The 9,329-nt window shown below is 39.6% G+C and overlaps 1 long non-coding RNA gene across 1 annotated transcript; it reads left to right on the plus strand.

The window, feature by feature from the left end:
* Positions 1–5,955: 5,955 nt before the first annotated feature.
* Positions 5,956–9,021, plus strand: LOC109968650 (uncharacterized). The gene is made up of 2 exons (XR_002276147.1): positions 5,956–6,744; positions 7,771–9,021. It is a non-coding gene; the product is annotated as an uncharacterized LOC109968650 (long non-coding RNA).
* The last annotated feature ends 308 nt before the right edge of the window (positions 9,022–9,329 follow it).

The raw sequence follows: 9,329 nt of genomic DNA on the forward strand, positions 1-9,329 counted from the left end.
AATTGGTCCATATCAGAATCAGAATCAGCTTTATTGGCCAGGTGTGTTGGACACACGAGGAATTTGACTCTGGTACAACAGCTCTCAATGTGTATGTACATGTCAACAAGGAAGGGACTGTGCGTTAGGAAAGAGATTAAAAAATAAGAGTAAAGTACTTATAAATAGAAAACTGTAGGGTAAATGGTCTTACAGTTGTACAGCGCTTTTCTGTGCACTGCAGCACACTCAAAGAGCTTTCACACCATTTGCCCGTTCACCCATTCACACACCAGTGATATCACTGGGAGCAACTGGGGGCTGAGTGCCTTGCTTAGGGACATGCAGGCTGGCAAAGCCAGGAATCAAACCGCCAAGACAGCCCGCTCTATCTCCTGAGCCACAGCAGGCCTGTTTCAGTCTTTCATGTCCTTCCTCTTCTGTGAAATCCAGATGCTTCCAACTAAATCTACCTGTTAGGATCTGGCTTCAGTCAAAACTTTGCTTCATGCGCTTATCATCAGATGCTACGCACATGTGCACAATTCATTTTTCCTTCTCTTGCAGCCATAACTTTGGTATATTCAGATGACAGCATTGATTAAATGAAGTTTGTCTAGCACAGCATTCCTCAGGTGCACAGTGTCCCATCCAGGATCAGATAGGATTTTGAGGTAAACATACACTCACACAGTGCCGAGGGCAGATATGTTTGAAGTGCTAAGTACCAGGGAGGAGATGTTTTGGGTTGACAGCAGAGTGTGCGTGTAGGTGTGTGTGTGTGTGTGTCAAGCAGGTACCTACATGCCCTTCTCTCTGTCTCCTTTAACCAAACACTGCTAAGCACACACTCCAGGGGAGCCCTCTCCTCCTCTCTTTTGTTCCTCATATGAGTTCAGGTGCCAAAGGTATTGATGTCAGCTGATCCAATCACACATCCAAAGCTTTCATAGTGCAGGAGATCTGGTGACCTATGGGAGGAGGTTTACTAAGCACACTCTTCAGAGCTGGATCAGCTTTGCTCTAGCGCCACCCTCGGGGCACAAACTTTTCACACAAGATCGCTGGTAATGTTGTCATGAAATTTACTGACCACATTCTTAAACTAAGCAGCATCTCTAATAAAACAGTCTAAAAGTTCATAGATCTCACTTAGTTTGAAGTCTGCTGGCATCTGAAAGAGGACAAAGGGACACAAAGAGATGAGCCACACTGCTCTGGAGGATGGACAAAAGGATGAGCAAGAAAGATGGAAAGATACAGATCAAGAGAGAGAAAGGCATAATAAAAGGAAGGAGAAGAGGAGTCGGAGAAGGAGACTGCAAAGCAAGACTGTAATATAATACATAACTGTGGGATCCAAGAGAAGCTTCAGTATTCAGCTACATTATGTAGAGTGATTTGCCACTTAGAAGCCATCTGAATTTAGTTTTAGCTGGCCTCTAGTGGCCTTTAATAAAACTTCATGCTGAAGTGAAGGCTATCATAGCCTTGGTCCCCACTGCCACCTCCACTGTCTGTGCAGCAGGAAAAAAAATTGAGAGTGAGGTTCAGTGAGTAAACAAAGCTTCTGACAAACATACAACCTACTGATAGAAAACTATGGCATTGCTGTAGAGTATGTTTAATCACAAATCTGAGGACATACTCTTACGCAGTGGGACTCATATAAGGAAATGATGAAACGGCAGGAAGGAGGTGCAACATCCAGCCACGCGGTGTACTAAGAATAATCTGGATCTTAATACCACCAAAACAAAAGAGATTATTGTGGACTAGAGAAAATGTAGGAAGATCCCCCAACTCCCTCTCCTCATTCACAGGGAGGAAATGGAGAGGGTCAAGAAAATTCGGCTCACATAACTAAAGAACTCACATGATCTGTCAACACCTCCCACCTGATAAAGAAGGCAAACCAAAGGCTGTACTTCCTAAAGATACTTGTAGAGGCCAAATTACCCACACAACTCCTGTTGAATTTCTATTGCTGCAGCATGGAGAGCATCCTCACTTACTGCATTACTGTGTGGTATGCCAGCTCCACACAGGAGGACCACAATGCTCTGGCCAAAGTGGTCCAAACTGCACAGAAGATCATAGGATCTGAGCTTCCAAGCTTGGATACAGTATATGGCAGCTGCCTACACAAAAGGCCTACCACCATTTGTACAGACCCAACCTGGGACACAGCTTATATGTTCCCCTGTCATCTGGGAAGATGTACAGAACACTTAAGTCACATGCTGTATGTACATGTAGACTGAAGCACAGTTTCTATGCTAGAGCCATAACTGCCATCACCCTCCCTCCACCCTCAACTTAGGAGCAACAAGAACAAGTTTCACTACCAACTATTTGCTGTCATGTTCGACACCTAAAGTTTAAGGGGAGCAATAAATATGCAACAACTCAATATTTTATTGTGCAAGAATCAAACTTTTCATGTCTAATAGTAGTCATTTACCTGCTCACAGTTCACATTCAGCATTCACTGTCAAACAGGCAATACCAGTGCAACACTGATTACTGTGTATTGCTGCCATTTTGTTATCTTACTCCTTCATATTACACTGCTTACTGTTGCTATTACTGCTGCTGTTTTGCTACCTCGACCTTTTTCTGTTTTATTATACAACATACACTACTTGCACTTTTAAACATATTGTATTTTTATATGCTATTGTATTTGTATATATTATGGTTTGTACTATTTGTACTTCTATATATATTTTTTTACTATTGTGTTGTTGCAATGTCTGAGGGGCTGCCAAATTGAATTTTGTTGTAATTATACAAAAAATTCGTCTTCCTCAGAGTTGGGTAGTGGGTAGCCACTCAAAGCCATAAGTTCAAGAGTAGTATTGAGTCCTTCAGTTGGTCCAACACTGTGGTGCAGCACCTGTTAGCATGCAGCAGGCTGATGCTCAAGCAAAAAGCAAACGTATGCTGACATTAACTTTAATGAATATAGGAGCTGCTACAGCAAAATTCTGTGTAGTAGTGACCAGAAGTAGAACCATGGTATCAGGCCACCAATCGATCGGTCAGTCAAAATTCACCCTTTTTTATGTCATCACATAATTTATCAAAAACAAACTTGTCAGGAAAATGACCACTTATATACAAATCTGGCCATTAATATCTACAGAAAATGAGAAGAATCACGTGGGCTCATTTTCCCATCAGTTACCATAGAGGGATTATGATATATAGTGCAACAAGGCACCAGGGGGTGTGAAACTTGCAGTGGCTTCACTTTTTGGATCTGTCATGCTGTCTATCTTTACACTGTATACAGTCTATGGTGTAAACAAACATGGTACTATTACCATTCCAATTAAATGTAATGTGTAACTCTCCTAATTCCAACTGGAAAGTATAGGACAGCCAATGAGAAACTGATACTGGTACTGAACCCAGTACCAGTATCAGTATTGGTCCATCCCTACTGCACATCCCTTGTTCTGTGTAACTAACAGTCCAAAATCCAGATATTCCATTTACTCTCATATATCACAAAGAAAAACATCAAATTTGAGAAGCTAGAATTATCAGATGTGCGGCACTTTTGCCTTAAAAAGTAGTAAAATGATTGATCAATTACTGAAATAGTTGCTGACTATTTTCCTGTCTTGCTAATCAGTTAACTAGTTAATCATCGATTCATGGTTGCAGCTCAAAACCTTAACATGTAGTGTTGCTTACATGATAACAGTGCTTAGGGCTTAGCTGTGCTTATTGCTTGATGCTAACTCAACATGTTACCATGTGAATACACCAGTTTTCTGCCCCATGGTGGTACAGTGTGTATAAGAGCAGCTGTCTTTATCCAACCATAATTACTAATTATTGACTAGCACTCAATGTATGTCCAAAAAAAGGTCAATTATAATCTGCATCATGCTTTAAAATGGCATTGCTGCAACTTTGCTCCTTCCTGATCATTATTCTATAAAACTACTTGATCAGACACTTATCTGATGATAATGGAGACACATGAAATTTGGATCATCTTTCAGTGGACAACAGCAAAGTTTCTGTTATCTGAACTTGCACATCTACACGTCACATTTCAGTCAGAGCAAGGGGTCTTTGCAACACTTCACACCAATGCCTCAACCCCTCTGAGTAGCTTTCAGTGCACACAAATAGGTGGTGAAGCAAATATTCACATACCTCGGTGCACAGTCCAATCAGGCCGTCTTGGGAAACAGAGAGAAAGAGAGAAGAGAGGATGTGATGCAGACAAGATGTGGTGCTCAGCTATTCACCTGAAGGGAAAAGAGAGGCAAAATGTGTGGGAATGCAACAATAAAGCAACAGCTAATGACAGCAATTACTGAGGCTGTGTATGGTTAAACTGCTCTCACATGCCACTGGCCCATCATTTCCACAGTATTTAGCCCAACTGACCACTGTAACATCCCCATGTCTTTACCTTCCCCTGTTATTACAAGCTTTACCTCTAATTCATGTGCTTTTTCTTTGACAGCCAGATGGTTCAGATTTTTATGTTAAAATTCACTTGCAGTCTTACATCAGCAGAACCAGTCTGATACATATGCAAGCTAAGTGTCTGCTTAGGGCCCCTGTGGCTTCCAGAGGGACCCCATGAGCTCTTCAAATGGCCCACAGTATTGTTATAATAAAGCATCCACTAAAGGACTGTACAGTCCTGTTTCAAGAGTCATGCTTGTTGTGTCCGTTTTATGGCTTTCACCTTACAACTCCTTACGAACCAGAATCAGCTTTACTGACCAGGTGTGAACACATGAGGAATTTGACTATGGTACAGTGGCTCTCAGTGTGCATGTACATATCCCCATGCAAGGGGCAAGTGAACAGTAAACCAACATAAGGCTGTGTAATATAACAAAATAAACAGTATTAACAATGTACAATGTTCTTCTTCCGTAAGGCAACGAGTAAACAGGTAAACAAGATAAGACTGAGGAAAAAAAGAAATGCAATTTGAAAACAAGGAAAAGGAATGTGAATTAGGAAAGTCAAGTACTTACAAATATAGAAATATATATACAGTGGTGTGAAAAAGTGTTTGCCCCCTTACTGATTTCTTATCTTTTTGCATGTTTGTCACACTGTAATGTTTCAGATCGTCAAACAAATTTATATATTAGTCAAAGATAACACAAGTAAACACATCATGCAGTTTTTAAATGAAGGTTTTTATTATTAAGGGAAAACAAAATCCAAAACTATAGATCCCTGTGTGAACAAGTGTTTGCCCCCCTGTCAAAACACTGGTTTATCGCACCTGAGTTCAATTTCTCTTTCTTTGGATGTTGTTGTGGGGTCTTTTGTGACCTCTTGGATGAGTTGTCGCTGCGCTCTTGGGGTAATTTTGGTCGGCTGGCCACTCCTGGGAAGGTTCTCCACTGTTCCATGTTTTCGCCATTTGTGGATAATGGCTCTCACTGTGGTTCGCTGCAGTCCCCAAGCTTTAGAAATGGCTTTATAACCTTTTCCGGACTGATAGAGCTCCATTATTCTCTTTCTCATTTGTTTTTGAATTTCTTTGGATCTCGGCATGATGTCTAGCTTTTGAGGATCTTTTGGTCTACTTCACTTTGTCAGGCAGGTCCTATTTAAGTGATTTCTTGATTGCGAACAGGTGTGGCAAGAGAAATTGAACTCAGGTGCGATAAACCAGTGTTTTGACAGGGGGGCAAACACTTGTTCACACAGGGCTCTATAGTTTTGGATTTTGTTTTCCCTTAATAATAAAAACCTTCATTTAAAAACTGCATGATGTGTTTACTTGTGTTATCTTTGACTAATATATAAATTTGTTTGACGATCTGAAACATTACAGTGTGACAAACATGCAAAAAGATAAGAAATCAGTAAGGGGGCAAACACTTTTTCACACCACTGTATATATATATCCACAGTTTAGATGCAGTTTTCCAGATTGCTATATACAATGGTTTATTTCCAAGGTATTGCCCTCAGGGTTGTCGTTCTGTTACACAGTCATGGGTGTTCATCACCGTGACAGCACAGGGGGAGACGCTGTCCGTATGCCAGGTTGTTGTGGCCTGCTGCTTCCTGTCTGTCAGAAACGTAGTGATCCACTGACAGGTGTGGGGAGGCATAGTGTGCTGGGATAGTTTGGAGTAGAGGACGTCCATTGATAGACATTTAATGTCAGTGCCAACATTTTCACAGGTTTAACAGGGGCATGGGTCCAGCCTCCAGCTGATTTCCAGACCAATATCTTTGAACCATTTGGAAATTCTAAGAGACAGATGCTATTTTAATCAGCAGATGTGACTTCCTCACCTGGCACCTTCTTTTACCACACAATCTGATACAGGCCTGCATGCTTCAAATGGAGATGTGTTTCACACATTTAGAGGAAAAAAAAAGTCATGAGAATAAAAACAGTGATTTTAGAGTAAAACAAAAACTATGAATAAGTCTTATAGAGACTGAGGTTAAATAAGAATTTTATAAAAACCTTTTAGAGAAATGCTGTGAATAGATTACAAATAAGGAAGCTGACCATAACCTTCATAGGGTCTCATTTTAAAAATTCTGTCAAGTTAAAACCTGAAAATCTAGAGTACCCTTAATGGGCTTGTGGCATTAATGTGACTAACTTAGCCTGTGGCATCAGAATCGTCCTTTAATGTTTTTATGCCATCACTCAATGTAGGTCTATAGTATAAACACTACAACAAGTCGTTATACTCCAGAGCAGGATTTCCTTCTCTGCTTTCACTCTTACAGCAGTATGGAGAGGTTTTTCTGGTTTTGAAGGAAAATATTTCTTACCAGATGCTGCTCCCTGCTGGTCAGAACAAGCTATAGTGAGGATAGACTGACGTTAATGTGACTTGACCATAGTGTATGCTTCAATAAGCTACTGGTCACCATTTCAGTTCACCAAGCTCAAACTGAGCCAACAGAAAATATACCTCTGATCCTCTGATGTTTTAAATGATTTACAAAACTTGGATCACTACTCAGGGTTCAAATACTGAGCTCACACCTTGTAAGGTCTTATTGTGCAACCCATTCTGTAGCTGACAATGGAAACAGTGGACTTCCCAATAGGAGCTGTAAGACTATTCAGTAGGTCAAATAAAAAACAGATGAAGAGCCAGTCCATGCCAGGAAGCTGTTAACACTACACATTATTATCAATATACACCATCAGTCATTCCATGGAAACTGTACAGACTGGACCATGGAATATTAAGTTTTCTTGTTTAAATCATAATAAAAACTGAACTTTCCATTTAATTGCATAAAGGACATTGTCAGACCTGTACCAAAACATTTTACAAGCTCAGGCACTACTTGTTTTACTTTACCCAATGCATCAAGATAACACAGTTGGTTTGTTCCACCGTCACAGGAAAGCAGGTAAACTGAATCAGTGAGTGTGGAATGTGTCAGGGCTGGAAAAGTCAAAGTAATATGGCCCATGTGGTCAAAGTTAACATCACGCTTAGCGTGCAGCTAAGTGACACAAATCATGCTTTTATACACATGCATTTGAAAATTTCATTTAAGAAGCAAAGTTTTTGAGTGACAGGGTGAATAGGTAAGGCTTGACAAAGGTGGTGTTGAAAGAAAAACATACCATGAAGTTTAAATAAATAAATCACCATTTGAATTTGTCTTGTTCAAACCCTTAAAATGTAATTTCCTTGATGTTACTCAATGGAACAGTGCTGCATTTTAGTGCAGAAATACACGGGTGTGATGGGGTGGAATGTGAAACTTATGGACAATTTAAAATATATTTTTTAAATAGAAGAGGTTTTTCTGGTTTTGAAGGAAAATATTTCTTACCAGATGCTGCTCCCTGCTGGTCAGAACAAGCTATAGTGAGAATAGACTGACGTTAATGTGACTTGACCATAGTGTATGCTTCAATAAGCTACTGGTCACCATTTCAGTTCACCAAGCTCAAACTGAGCCAACAGAAAATATACCTCTGATCCTCTGATGTTTTAAATGATTTACAAAACTTGGATCACTACTCAGGGTTCAAATACTGAGCTCACACCTTGTAAGGTCTTATTGTGCAACCCATTCTGTAGCTGACAATGGAAACAGTGGACTTCCCAATAGGAGCTGTAAGACTATTCAGTAGGTCAAATAAAAAACAGATGAAGAGCCAGTCCATGCCAGGAAGCTATGTTAACACTACACATTATTATCAATATACACCATCAGTCATTCCATGGAAACTGTACAGACTGGACCATGGAATATTAAGTTTTCTTGTTTAAATCATAATAAAAACTGAACTTTCCATTTAATTGCATAAAGGACATTGTCAGACCTGTACCAAAACATTTTACAAGCTCAGGCACTACTTGTTTTACTTTACCCAATGCATCAAGATAACACAGTTGGTTTGTTCCACCGTCACAGGAAAGCAGGTAAACTGAATCAGTGAGTGTGGAATGTGTCAGGGCTGGAAAAGTCAAAGTAATATGGCCCATGTGGTCAAAGTTAACATCACGCTTAGCGTGCAGCTAAGTGACACAAATCATGCTTTTATACACATGCATTTGAAAATTTCATTTAAGAAGCAAAGTTTTTGAGTGACAGGGTGAATAGGTAAGGCTTGACAAAGGTGGTGTTGAAAGAAAAACATACCATGAAGTTTAAATAAATAAATCACCATTTGAATTTGTCTTGTTCAAACCCTTAAAATGTAATTTCCTTGATGTTACTCAATGGAACAGTGCTGCATTTTAGTGCAGAAATACACGGGTGTGATGGGGTGGAATGTGAAACTTATGGACAATTTAAAATATATTTTTTAAATAGAATGATTTAACACATTTTCCATAAAGAGGGAACAAGTCAGCTTTACTAATTCATATTGTTACTGCACATCCATGTGAAAAAAGGTCTGAACAGACATGAGAAAATGGGTATTCTAACAGAAAACTTGTATATAAAAATTGCAATTTAACTTTGACTTCATGCTAACAAATACACTTGAATTAATGTCTTCAGCCACTGAAAACAAGTTTTATACTGCCTCGCTCTTTGTGTTGGACACACAAAATGAAGTTTCCTGCTTTTTTTTTTTTTTAATTTACCAAAGTTCGTGGCCATTGTTTAAATGACTGAACTCAAAATGCCCACCCCAATGAAGTGTTGCCTTAAGGCTCAAGACTGAAATTCGGATAAGGCTCCAGGTTCTCACTTCCATCTTACTTGAGTTATTAAGAGACAACAATAGCAACAGTTGATTTTTTTTTTCTCCATTTTATTTTAGTTTCCACAGCTTCGATGTTGCACTCAGAAGTTCCTGCGAAACAAAAGAGGTAAAGAGAAGAAGACATTATTGGCCACAT

This window comes from Monopterus albus, unplaced genomic scaffold (assembly GCF_001952655.1).
Source record: "Monopterus albus unplaced genomic scaffold, M_albus_1.0 scaffold157.1, whole genome shotgun sequence".
In the NCBI taxonomy this organism is placed as follows: Eukaryota; Metazoa; Chordata; class Actinopteri; order Synbranchiformes; family Synbranchidae; genus Monopterus; species Monopterus albus.